This window comes from Diadema antillarum, unplaced genomic scaffold (genome assembly GCF_040938485.1).
Source record: "Diadema antillarum isolate AM-2024a unplaced genomic scaffold, OU_Dant_1.0 seq00000682_RagTag, whole genome shotgun sequence".
In the NCBI taxonomy this organism is placed as follows: domain Eukaryota; kingdom Metazoa; phylum Echinodermata; class Echinoidea; order Diadematoida; family Diadematidae; genus Diadema; species Diadema antillarum.
Window position 1 is genome coordinate 23811 of NW_027271587.1, and position 14491 is coordinate 38301.

Here is a 14491-nt window from a genome sequence, read left to right on the forward strand (position 1 = left end):
TGGTTTCAACTGGTTTCATCTGTTCTCAACTGGTTTTAACTGGTTTCAACTGGTTTGAACTGGTCTCAACTGGTTTTAGCTGGTTTCAACTGCTTTGAACTGGTCTCAACTCGTTTTAACTGGTTCAATGTATCTCAACTGGGTTCAACTAGTCTCAACTGGTTTTCACTGGTTCCAAGTACGTAGTTTCCACTGATCTCAAGTGGTTTCATTTGGTTTCAACTGGTTTCAACTTGTTTGAAATGTCTAAACTGGTTTTAACAGGTTTTCACTGGTTTTCAACTGGTCTCTGTTTCTAACTAACTGGTTTCAAGTAGTTTTAACTTTTTTCAACTGGTTTCAACTGGTTTTAACTAGTTTCAAGTAATTTTAACAGGTTTCGACTGATCTAAACTGGTTTCAACTGATTTTGACTGGTTTCAACTGGTTTGAACTGATTTTAACTAGTTTCCACTGGTCTCATCTGGTTTCAACTGTTCTCGATTTTTTTCAACTTTTTTTACACGGTTTAAACTGGTCTCAACTGGTTTTAACTGGTTTCAACTTCTTTCCTTGATATTCATCTTTGCATTCATCCAGGTTTGATTTATCTTTTTTTTTCAATTTGCATTTCTTTATAGTAGTTGCTTTCATCATTTCTTTTCAAACTTATCCATCTCTCCCTTGCTTTCCTTTATAATACAAGTTTCTCTTCTTCCCTTCCATTGTCTTTTCATTAACGCTCTATTTTGTAAACCTTTTGTTTTTGTGGGTTGAACTTTTTGAATCCTTGAGATCAGTTGAAACTAGTTGACACCAGTTGAACCCAGTTAAAACCAGTTTAACTAGATGAAACCAGTTAAAACCAGTTGAGATCAGTTCAATTCAGTTGAAACCAGATGAAACCAGTTAAAACCAGTTGAGACTAGTTCAAACCAGTTGAAACCAGTTGAGAAATTAGTGTGCGTAATGAGTCTCGGCATTATAACGGTGATGAAATCAAATTAGTCCATACTGAAAGTTTCATTGAATTCCCAGTAAATTGGGTATTTGGCAGTAACAACGCAAAGTAAAGAAACATCGGGCACGGGATTGAAACCATTCCAAAGTAAAACCGTCAAATTTTCGTGCAAGGGAAACGAAATCATTGGTTTTCAAAAAAACAGGATGTTATGAATTCAAGTGAATGATAAATGACCAATTTAAGATGCTTGATAGTCTAGTTACTCGCAGCTTGCCACAAGTACCAAAGTATTTAAAAGTAATAGAACGAATGAAATGCCTTTTTCCTTCTAACTCTTTAATTGCGCGTCCTATGGTTTCTTATTTTGCGTCATTTGCGTCATTAGTAAATGACGCAATGTATTGAAAATTATTCGTAACAAAGCCGTCAATTTTGTCAATCTGATTACAAAGCTATTTTGTTCAAAAGAAACAAAACTTTCATTTCTATTATGACGGAATTGAGAAGTTTAAAAGAAACTTGAAGAAACTTCAGGAACTTCAGGAAAGAGTATGTTACGGAATTAAGTGACTGATAAATGACCGTTTTAAGATGCTTGATAGTCTAATTACTGGCAGTTTAAAACAAGTACCAAAGTATTTGAAAGCAGCAGAAGGAATGAAATGTCTTTTTTCTTCTTGATCTTTAATCTCGTGTGCTATGGTTTCTTATCTTTGCGTCATTACTACAAATGACGCAATGTATTGAAAATGATTTGTAACAAACCCGTCAATTTTGTCAATCTGATTCCAAAGCTATTTTGTTCGTTATTGGTTAAATCGTACCATTACATTGCAAACGGGTGGGAGTTCGTTTACAACGTAAAACCGTCAAATTTTCCTGCAAGGTTAAACGAAATCATTGGTTTTCAAGAAACAGTATGTAATGAGACCAAGTCACTGATAAATGACCAATTTAGGATGCTTGATAGTCTAATCATTTGAAGTTTGAAACAAGTACCAAAGTATTTGAAAGTAGCAGAAGGAATGAAATGTCTTTTTCTTCTTAATCTTTAATCGCTTGTCTTTGCGTCATTACTACTAATGACGCAATGTATTGAAAATGATTTCTAACAAACCCGTCAATTTTGTCAATCTGATTACAAAGCTATTTTGTTCAAAAGAAACAAAAACTTTCATTTCTTGTTATGGCGGAAATCAGAAATTTAAAAAAAAATTTAAGAAACTTCAGGAACTTCAAGAAAGAGTATGTTATGAAATCAAATGACTGATAAATGACCAATTTAAGATGCTTGATAGTCTAATTAATTGCAGTTTGAAACGAGTACCAAACTACTTGAGAGTAGAAGAATGAATAAAATGTCTTTTTTCTTGTGATCTTTAATCGCGTGTGCTATGGTTTCTTATTTTTGTGTCATTACTACTAATGACGCAATGTATTGAAAATGATTTGTAACACACCCGTCAATTTTGTCAATCTGATTGCAAAGCTATTTTGTTCAAAAGAAACAAAACTTTCATTTTTTATTATGACGGAATTCAGAAGTTTAAAATAAACTTGAATTTCAAAAAAGAGTGTGTTATGAAATCAAGTGACTGACAACTGAGCAATTTAAGATGCTTGACAGTCTAATTACTTTAATTTGAAACAAGTACCAAAGTATTTGAAAATAGCAGAATGAATAAAATGTCTTTTTTCTTCTTGACCTTTAATGGCGTGTGCTATGGTTTCTTATCTTTGCGACATTACTACTAATGTATGACGCAATGTATTGAAAACGATTTGTAAGAGACCCGTCAATTTTGTCAATCTGGTTCCAAAGCTATTTTGTTCGTTATTGGTTAAATCGTACATTACATTGCAAACGGGTGGGAGTTCGTTTGCAACGTAAAACCATCAAATTTTCGTGCAAGGTAAGCAAATCATTGGTTTTCAAGAAAGAGTATGTTATGAAATCAAGTGACTGATTAATGACCAATTTAAGATGCTTGATAGTCTAATCATTTGCAGTTTGAAACAAGTACCAAACTATTTGAAAGTAGCAGAAGGAATGAAATGTCTTTTTTCTTCTTAATATTTAATCGCGAGTGCTATGGTTTCTTATATTTGCGTCATTACTACTAATGACGCAATGTATTGAAAATGATTTTTAACAAACCCGTCAATATTGTCAAACTAATTAGAAAGCTATTTTGTTCAAAAGAAACAAAATTGTCATTTCTTATAATGACGTAATTCAGAAGTTGAAAAGAAACTAAGAAACTTCAGGAACTTCAAGAAAGCGTATGTTAGGAAATCAAGTGACACAATGTATTGAAATGTAATGTATCAGTATAAATGACCAGTATAAATCGGTATAAATATATAGCTTGGGATGTTAACAACGTCATCTGACCACTCACATAGTGGCCCAGGCCGTAAGGGCCTGACAGTTAAAGTGACAATATAGGTTTTCTTGCACTTTACAAACGTTATGATATATCAAATGCTACATATCCTTGTATTTTCGTTATTTTGAGACATTGAAACGGCCTGGGCCATATTGGGGTGGGTATAAATGTGTAGCTTAAAATGATACCAACCTCATCTGACCACTCACATAGTGGCCCAGTCTGTAGGAGCCTGACAGTTAAAGTGGCAATGTAGGTGCTTCTTGCCATTTACAAAGGTCGCATATATAAAATGCTACATAACTTTGTAATGCCTTTATTTAAAAAAAGAAATACTAAAACGGCCTAGCCACATTTGCGTCTTTATAACTGTGTAGCTTTTACAAAGATCGCATATAAAATGATATATACATAACCTTATACTGCCTTTATTTCAAACAAACACTGAAACGGCCTGGGCCACATTGGGGTCGCTGTAAATGTGTAGCGTAGGATGTTAGCAACCTCATCTGACCACTCACATAGTGGCCCAGGCTGTAAAAGGGCCTGACAGTTAAAGTGACAATGTAGGTGTTTCCTGCCATTTACAAACGTTATATATAGAATGCTACATATCCTTGTATTTTCGTTATTTTCAGACATCGAAACGGCGTGGGCCACACTGGGTTCGGTATAAATGTGTAGCTTAGGAGGTTAGCAACCTCATCTGACCACTCACATAGTGGCCCAGGCCTTAGGGGCCTGACATTTAAAGTGGGGGTGGGGTAAGCAATTTGAACTGGTTTCAACTGGTCTCTATTTGTAACTGGTTTCAACTGGTTTTAAGTAGTAGTTTCAACATGTTTCAAATGGTCTCAACTGGTTTCAACTGTTCTTGACTAGTTTCACCTGGTTTCAGCTTTTTTTGAGCTGGTCTCAACTGGTTAGAACTGGTCTCAACCGGTATGGACTAGTTTTAACTGATCTCAAGTTATTTCAACTGGTCTCAACTGGTTTCAACTGGTTTGATCTGTTCTCAACTGGTTTTAACTGGTTTCAAGCGGTTTTAACTAGTTTCAAGTAGTTTCAACATGTTTCAACTGATCTCATCTGGTTTCAACTGATTTTAACTGGTTTCAACTGGATTTAACTAGTTTCAAATGGTCTCAACTGGTTTCAACTGTTCTTGACTAGTTTCAACTGGTTTTAAATCGTTTCAACTGGTTTCAACTTTTTTTGAACTGGTCTCAACTGGTTAGAACTGGTCTCAACCGGTATGGACTAGTTTGAACTGATCTCAACTTATTTCAACTGGTCTCAACTGGTTTCAAGTGGTTTGATCCGTTCTCAACTGGTTTTAACTGGTTCCAACTGGTTTGAACTGGTCTCAACTGGTTTTAGCTGGTTTCAACTCCTCTGAACTGCTCTCAACTGGTTTTATCTGGTTTTATCTAGTTCAATGTATCTCAACTGGGTTCAACTAGTCTCAACTGGTTTTCACTGGTTTCACGTACGTAATTTCAACTGATTTCAAGTGGTTTCAACTTGTTTGAAATGTGTAAACTGGTTTTAACAGGTTTTCACTGGTTTTCAACTGGTCTCTGTTTCTAACTAACTGATTTCAAGTAGGTTTAACTTTTTTCAACTGGTTTACACTGGTTTTAACTAGTTTCAAGTAATTTTAACAGGTTTCGATTGATCTAAACTGGTTTCAACTGATTTTGACTGGTTTCAACTGGTTTTAACTAGTTTCAAATGGTCTCAACTGGTTTCACGTATTCTTGACTAGTTTCAAATGGTTTTAACTCGTTTCAACTGGTTTCAACTTTTTTTGAACTGGTCTCAACTGGTTAGAACTGGTTTCCACCGGTATGGACTAGTTTCAACTGATCTCAAGTCATTTCAACTGGTCTCAACTAGTTTCAACTGGTTTGATCTGTTCTCAACTGGTTTTAACTGGTTTCAACTGGTTTGAACTGGTCTCAACTGGTTTTAGCTGGTTTCAACTCCTCTGAACTGGTCTCAACTGGTTTTAACCGGTTTTAACTGGTTCAATGTATCTCAACTGGGTTCAACTAGTCTCAACTGGTTTTCACTGGTTTCAAGTACGTAGTTTCAACTGATCTCAAGTTTTTTCATTTGGTTTCAACTGGTTTTAACAGGTTTTCAATAATTTTCAACTGGTCTCTGTCTCTAACTAACTGATTTCAGATAGATTTAACCTTTTTCAACTGGTTTCAACTGGTTTTAACTAGTTTCAAATAATTTTAACAGGTTTCGACTGATCTAAAACTGGTTTCAACTGATTTTTACTGGTTTCAACTGGTTTCAACTGGTTTTAACTAGTTTCAAATGGTCTCAACTGGTTTCAACTATTCTTGACTAGTTTCAACTGGTTTTAACTCGTTTGAACTGGTTCCAACTTTTTTTGAACTGGTCTCAACTGGTTAGAACTGGTCTCAACCGGTATGGTCTAGTTTCAACTGATATCAAGTTATTTCAACTGGTCTCAACTGGTTTCAACTGGTTTCATCTGTTCTCAACTGGTTTTAACTGGTTTCAACTGGTTTGAACTGGTCTCAACTGGTTTAAGCTGGTTTCAACTGCTTTGAACTGGTCTCAACTCGTTTTAACTGGTTCAATGTATCTCAACTGGGTTCAACTAGTCTCAACTGGTTTTCACTGGTTCCAAGTACGTAGTTTCAACTGATCTCAAGTGGTTTCATTTGGTTTCAACTGGTTTCAACTTGTTTGAAATGTCTAAACTGGTTTTAACAGGTTTTCACTGGTTTTCAACTGGTCTCTGTTTCTAACTAACTGGTTTCAAGTAGTTTTAACTTTTTTCAACTGGTTTCAACTGGTTTTAACTAGTTTCAAGTAATTTTAACAGGTTTCGACTGATCTAAACTGGTTTCAACTGATTTTGACTGGTTTCAACTGGTTTGAACTGATTTTAACTAGTTTCCACTGGTCTCATCTGGTTTCAACTGTTCTCGATTTTTTTCAACTTTTTTTACACGGTTTAAACTGGTCTCAACTGGTTTTAACTGGTTTCAACTTCTTTCCTTGATATTCATCTTTGCATTCATCCAGGTTTGATTTATCTTTTTTTTTTCAATTTGCATTTCTTTATAGTAGTTGCTTTCATCATTTCTTTTCAAACTTATCCATCTCTCCCTTGCTTTCCTTTATAATACAAGTTTCTCTTCTTCCCTTCCATTGTCTTTTCATTAACGCTCTATTTTGTAAACCTTTTGTTTTTGTGGGTTGAACTTTTTGAATCCTTGAGATCAGTTGAAACTAGTTGACACCAGTTGAACCCAGTTAAAACCAGTTTAACTAGATGAAACCAGTTAAAACCAGTTGAGATCAGTTCAATTCAGTTGAAACCAGATGAAACCAGTTAAAACCAGTTGAGACTAGTTCAAACCAGTTGAAACCAGTTGAGAAATTAGTGTGCGTAATGAGTCTCGGCATTATAACGGTGATGAAATCAAATTAGTCCATACTGAAAGTTTCATTGAATTCCCAGTAAATTGGGTATTTGGCAGTAACAACGCAAAGTAAAGAAACATCGGGCAGTATATTCGATGTGTTGTGCAAGGAGAGAAAATTCCTTGTATTTGTTATGTCGATTTTTGTTACTCGCTAGAAATCCGGGGAAGGTTCGACGAAATAAAGAATCTGTTATTGGGGAAATCGTACATTACATTGCCAACGGGATTGAAACCATTTCCAAAGTAAAACCGTCAAATTTTCGTGCAAGGGAAACGAAATCATTGGTTTTCAAAAAAACAGGATGTTATGAATTCAAGTGAATGATAAATGACCAATTTAAGATGCTTGATAGTCTAGTTACTCGCAGCTTGCCACAAGTACCAAAGTATTTACAAGTAATAGAACGAATGAAATGCCTTTTTCCTTCTAACTCTTTAATTGCGCGTCCTATGGTTTCTTATTTTTGCGTCATTTGCGTCATTAGTAAATGACGCAATGTATTGAAAATTATTCGTAACAAAGCCGTCAATTTTGTCAATCTGATTACAAAGCTATTTTGTTCAAAAGAAACAAAACTTTCATTTCTTATTATGACGGAATTGAGAAGTTTAAAAGAAACTTGAAGAAACTTCAGGAACTTCAAGAAAGAGTATGTTACGGAATTAAGTGACTGATAAATGACCGTTTTAAGATGCTTGATAGTCTAATTACTGGCAGTTTAAAACAAGTACCAAAGTATTTGAAAGCAGCAGAAGGAATGAAATGTCTTTTTTCTTCTTGATCTTTAATCTCGTGTGCTATGGTTTCTTATCTTTGCGTCATTACTACAAATGACGCAATGTATTGAAAATGATTTGTAACAAACCCGTCAATTTTGTCAATCTGGTTCCAAAGCTATTTTGTTCGTTATTGGTTAAATCGTACCATTACATTGCAAACGGGTGGGAGTTCGTTTACAACGTAAAACCGTCAAATTTTCCTGCAAGGTTAAACGAAATCATTGGTTTTCAAGAAACAGTATGTAATGAGACCAAGTCACTGATAAATGATCAATTTAGGATGCTTGATAGTCTAATCATTTGAAGTTTGAAACAAGTACCAAAGTATTTGAAAGTAGCAGAAGGAATGAAATGTCTTTTTCTTCTTAATCTTTAATCGCTTGTCTTTGCGTCATTACTACTAATGACGCAATGTATTGAAAATGATTTCTAACAAACCCGTCAATTTTGTCAATCTGATTACAAAGCTATTTTGTTCAAAAGAAACAAAAACTTTCATTTCTTGTTATGGCGGAAATCAGAAATTTAAAAAAAAAACTTAAGAAACTTCAGGAACTTCAAGAAAGAGTATGTTATGAAATCAAATGACTGATAAATGACCAATTTAAGATGCTTGATAGTCTAATTAATTGCAGTTTGAAACGAGTACCAAACTACTTGAGAGTAGAAGAATGAATAAAATGTCTTTTTTCTTGTGATCTTTAATCGCGTGTGCTATGGTTTCTTATTTTTGCGTCATTACTACTAATGACGCAATGTATTGAAAATGATTTGTAACACACCCGTCAATTTTGTCAATCTGATTGCAAAGCTATTTTGTTCAAAAGAAACAAAACTTTCATTTTTTATTATGACGGAATTCAGAAGTTTAAAATAAACTTGAATTTCAAAAAAGAGTGTATTATGAAATCAAGTGACTGACAACTGAGCAATTTAAGATGCTTGACAGTCTAATTACTTTAATTTGAAACAAGTACCAAAGTATTTGAAAATAGCAGAATGAATAAAATGTCTTTTTTCTTCTTGACCTTTAATGGCGTGTGCTATGGTTTCTTATCTTTGCGACATTACTACTAATGTATGACGCAATGTATTGAAAACGATTTGTAAGAAACCCGTCAATTTTGTCAATCTGGTTCCAAAGCTATTTTGTTCGTTATTGGTTAAATCGTACATTACATTGCAAACGGGTGGGAGTTCGTTTGCAACGTAAAACCATCAAATTTTCGTGCAAGGTAAGCCAATCATTGGTTTTCAAGAAAGAGTATGTTATGAAATCAAGTGACTGATTAATGACCAATTTAAGATGCTTGATAGTCTAATCATTTGCAGTTTGAAACAAGTACCAAAGTATTTGAAAGTAGCAGAAGGAATGAAATGTCTTTTTTCTTCTTAATATTTAATCGCGAGTGCTATGGTTTCTTATATTTGCGTCATTACTACTAATGACGCAATGTATTGAAAATGATTTTTAACAAACCCGTCAATATTGTCCAACTAATTAGAAAGCTATTTTGTTCAAAAGAAACAAAATTGTCATTTCTTATAATGACGTAATTCAGAAGTTGAAAAGAAACTAAGAAACTTCAGGAACTTCAAGAAAGCGTATGTTAGGAAATCAAGTGACACAATGTATTGAAATGTAATGTATCAGTATAAATGACCAGTATAAATCGGTATAAATATATAGCTTGGGATGTTAACAACGTCATCTGACCACTCACATAGTGGCCCAGGCCGTAAGGGCCTGACAGTTAAAGTGACAATATAGGTTTTCTTGCACTTTACAAACGTTATGATATATCAAATGCTACATATCCTTGTATTTTCGTTATTTTGAGACATTGAAACGGCCTGGGCCATATTGGGGTGGGTATAAATGTGTAGCTTAAAATGATACCAACCTCATCTGACCACTCACATAGTGGCCCAGTCTGTAGGAGCCTGACAGTTAAAGTGGCAATGTAGGTGCCTCTTGCCATTTACAAAGGTCGCATATATAAAATGCTACATAACTTTGTAATGCCTTTATTTAAAAAAAGAAATACTAAAACGGCCTAGCCACATTTGCGTCTTTATAACTGTGTAGCTTTTACAAAGATCGCATATAAAATGATATATACATAACCTTATACTGCCTTTATTTCAAACAAACACTGAAACGGCCTGGGCCACATTGGGGTCGCTGTAAATGTGTAGCGTAGGATGTTAGCAACCTCATCTGACCACTCACATAGTGGCCCAGGCTGTAAAAGGGCCTGACAGTTAAAGTGACAATGTAGGTGTTTCCTGCCATTTACAAACGTTATATATAAAATGCTACATATCCTTGTATTTTCGTTATTTTCAGACATCGAAACGGCGTGGGCCACACTGGGGTCGGTATAAATGTGTAGCTTAGGAGGTTAGCAACCTCATCTGACCACTCACATAGTGGCCCAGGCCTTAGGGGCCTGACATTTAAAGTGGGGGTGGGGTAAGCAATTTCAACTGGTTTCAACTGGTCTCTATTTGTAACTGGTCTCTATTTGTAACTGGTTTCAACTGGTTTTAACTAGTTTCAAGTAGTTTCAACATGTTTCAACTGATCTCAACTGGTTTCAACTGATTTTAACTGGTTTCAACTGGTTTTAACTAGTTTCAAATGGTCTCAACTGGTTTCAACTGTTCTTGACTAGTTTCAACTGGTTTTAACTCGTTTCAACTGGTTTCGGCTTTTTTTGAACTGGTTAGAACTGGTCTCAACCGGTATGGACTAGTTTTAACTGATCTCAAGTTATTTCAACTGGTCTCAACTGGTTTCAACTGGTTTGATCTGTTCTCAACTGGTTTTAACTGGTTTCAAGTGGTTTTAATTAGTTTCAAGTAGTTTCAACATGTTTCAACTGATCTCATCTGGTTTCAACTGATTTTAACTGGTTTCAACTGGTTTTATCTAGTTTCAAATGGTCTCAACTGGTTTCAACTGTTCTTGACTAGTTTCAACTGGTTTTAAATCGTTTCAACTGGTTTCAACTTTTTTGAACTGGTCTCAACTGGTTAGAACTGGTCTCAACCGGTATGGACTAGTTTGAACTGGTCTCAACTGGTTTCAACTGGTTTGATCCGTTCTCAACTGGTTTTAACTGGTTTCAACTGGTTTGAACTGGTCTCAACTGGTTTTAGCTGGTTTCAACTGCTTTGAACTGGTCTCAACTGGTTTTATCTGGTTTTAACTGGTTCAATGTATCTCAACTGGGTTCAACTAGTCTCAACTGGTTTTCACTGGTTTCAAGTACGTAGTTTCAACTGATTTCAAGTGGTTTCAACTTGTTTGAAGTGTCTAAACTGGTTTTAACAGGTTTTCACTGGTTTTCAACTGGTCTCTGTTTCTAACTAACTGATTTCAAGTAGGTTTAACTTTTTTCAACTGGTTTACACTGGTTTTAACTAGTTTCAAGTAATTTTAACAGGTTTCGATTGATCTAAACTGGTTTCAAGTGATTTTGACTGGTTTCAACTGGTTTTAACTAGTTTCAAATGGTCTCAACTGGTTTCACGTATTCTTGACTAGTTTCAAATGGTTTTAACTCGTTTCAACTGGTTTCAACTTTTTTTGAACTGGTCTCAACTGGTTAGAACTGGTTTCCACCGGTATGGACTAGTTTCAACTGATCTCAAGTCATTTCAACTGGTCTCAACTAGTTTCAACTGGTTTGATCTGTTCTCAACTGGTTTTAACTGGTTTCAACTGGTTTGAACTGGTCTCAACTGGTTTTATCTGGTTTCAACTGCTTTGAACTGGTCTCAACTGGTTTTAACTGGTTTTAACTGGTTCAATGTATCTCAACTGGGTTCAACTAGTCTCAACTGGTTTTCACTGGTTTCAAGTACGTAGTTTCAACTGATCTCAAGTGGTTTCATTTGGTTTCAACTGGTTTCAACTTGTTTGAAATGTCTGAACTGGTTTTAACAGGTTTTCACTGGTTTTCAACTGGTCTCTGTTTCTAACTAACTGGTTTCAAGTAGTTTTAACTTTTTTCAACTGGTTTCCACTGGTTTTAACTAGTTTCAAGTAATTTTAACAGGTTTCGACTGATCTAAACTGGTTTCAACTGATTTTGACTGGTTTCAACTGGTTTCAACTGCTTTGAACTGGTCTCAACTCGTTTTAACTGTTTCAATGTATCTCAACTGGGTTCAACTAGTCTCAACTGGTTTTCACTGGTTTCAAGTACGTAGTTTCAACTGATCTCAAGTGGTTTCATTTGGTTTCAACTGGTTTCAACTTGTTTGAAATGTCTAAACTGGTTTTAACAGGTTTTCACTGGTTTTCAACTGGTCTCTGTTTCTAACTAACTGGTTTCAAGTAGTTTTAACTTTTTTCAACTGGTTTCAACTGGTTTTAACTAGTTTCAAGTAATTTTAACAGGTTTCGACTGATCTAAACTGGTTTCAACTGATTTTGACTGGTTTCAACTGGTTTGAACTGATTTTAACTAGTTTCCACTGGTCTCATCTGGTTTCAACTGTTCTCGATTTTTTTCAACTTTTTTTACACGGTTTAAACTGGTCTCAACTGGTTTTAACTGGTTTCAACTTCTTTCCTTGATATTCATCTTTGCATTCATCCAGGTTTGATTTATCTTTTTTTTTCAATTTGCATTTCTTTATAGTAATTGCTTTCATCATTTCTTTTCAAACTTATCCATCTCTCCCTTGCTTTCCTTTATAATACAAGTTTCTCTTCTTCCCTTCCATTGTCTTTTAATGAACGCTGTATTTTGTAAACCTTTTGTTTTTGTGGGTTGAACTTTTTGAATACTTGAGATCAGTTGAAACTAGTTGACACCAGTTGAACCCAGTTAAAACCAGTTTAACTAGATGAAACCAGTTAAAACCAGTTAAGATCAGTTCAATTCAGTTGAAACCAGATGAAACCAGTTAAAACCAGTTGAGACTAGTTCAAACCAGTTGAAACCAGTTGAGAAATTAGTGTGCGTAATGAGTCTCTGCATTATAACGGTGATGAAATCAAATTAGTCCATACTGAAAGTTTCATTGAATTCCCAGTAAATTGGGTATTTGGCAGTAACAACGCAAAGTAAAGAAACATCGGGCAGTATATTCGATGTGTTGTACAAGGAGAGAAAATTCCTTGTATTTGCTATGTCGATTTTTGTTACTCGCTAGAAATCCGGGGAAGGTTCGACGAAATAAAGAATCTGTTATTGGGGAAATCGTACATTACATTGCCAACGGGATTGAAACCATTTCCAAAGTAAAACCGTCAAATTTTCGTGCAAGGGAAACGAAATCATTGGTTTTCAAAAAAACAGGATGTTATGAATTCAAGTGAATGATAAATGACCAATTTAAGATGCTTGATAGTCTAGTTACTCGCAGCTTGCCACAAGTACCAAAGTATTTAAAAGTAATAGAACGAATGAAATGCCTTTTTCCTTCTAACTCTTTAATTGCGCGTCCTATGGTTTCTTATTTTTGCGTCATTTGCGTCATTAGTAAATGACGCAATGTATTGAAAATTATTCGTAACAAAGCCGTCAATTTTGTCAATCTGATTACAAAGCTATTTTGTTCAAAAGAAACAAAACTTTCATTTCTTATTATGACGGAATTGAGAAGTTTAAAAGAAACTTTAAGAAACTTCAGGAACTTCAAGAAAGAGTATGTTACGGAATTAAGTGACTGATAAATGACCGTTTTAAGATGCTTGATAGTCTAATTACTGGCAGTTTAAAACAAGTACCAAAGTATTTGAAAGCAGCAGAAGGAATGAAATGTCTTTTTTCTTCTTGATCTTTAATCTCGTGTGCTATGGTTTCTTATCTTTGCGTCATTACTACAAATGACGCAATGTATTGAAAATGATTTGTAACAAACCCGTAAATTTTGTCAATCTGATTCCAAAGCTATTTTGTTCGTTATTGGTTAAATCGTACCATTACATTGCAAACGGGTGGGAGTTCGTTTACAACGTAAAACCGTCAAATTTTCCTGCAAGGTTAAACGAAATCATTGGTTTTCAAGAAACAGTATGTAATGAGACCAAGTCACTGATAAATGACCAATTTAGGATGCTTGATAGTCTAATCATTTGAAGTTTGAAACAAGTACCAAAGTATTTGAAAGTAGCAGAAGGAATGAAATGTCTTTTTCTTCTTAATCTTTAATCGCTTGTCTTTGCGTCATTACTACTAATGACGCAATGTATTGAAAATGATTTCTAACAAACTCGTCAATTTTGTCAATATGATTACAAAGCTATTTTGTTCAAAAGAAACAAAAACTTTCATTTCTTGTTATGGCGGAAATCAGAAATTTTAAAAAAAAACTTAAGAAACTTCAGGAACTTCAAGAAAGAGTATGTTATGAAATCAAATGACTGATAAATGACCAATTTAAGATGCTTGATAGTCTAATTAATTGCAGTTTGAAACGAGTACCAAACTACTTGAGAGTAGAAGAATGAATAAAATGTCTTTTTTCTTGTGATCTTTAATCGCGTGTGCTATGGTTTCTTATTTTTGTGTCATTACTACTAATGACGCAATGTATTGAAAATGATTTGTAACACACCCGTCAATTTTGTCAATCTGATTGCAAAGCTATTTTGTTCAAAAGAAACAAAACTTTCATTTTTTATTATGACGGAATTCAGAAGTTTAAAATAAACTTGAATTTCAAAAAAGAGTGTATTATGAAATCAAGTGACTGACAACTGAGCAATTTAAGATGCTTGACAGTCTAATTACTTTAATTTGAAACAAGTGCCAAAGTATTTGAAAATAGCAGAATGAATAAAATGTCTTTTTTTCTTCTTGATCTTTAATGGCGTGTGCTATGGTTTCTTATCTTTGCGACATTACTACTAATGTATGACGCAATGTATTGAAAACGAT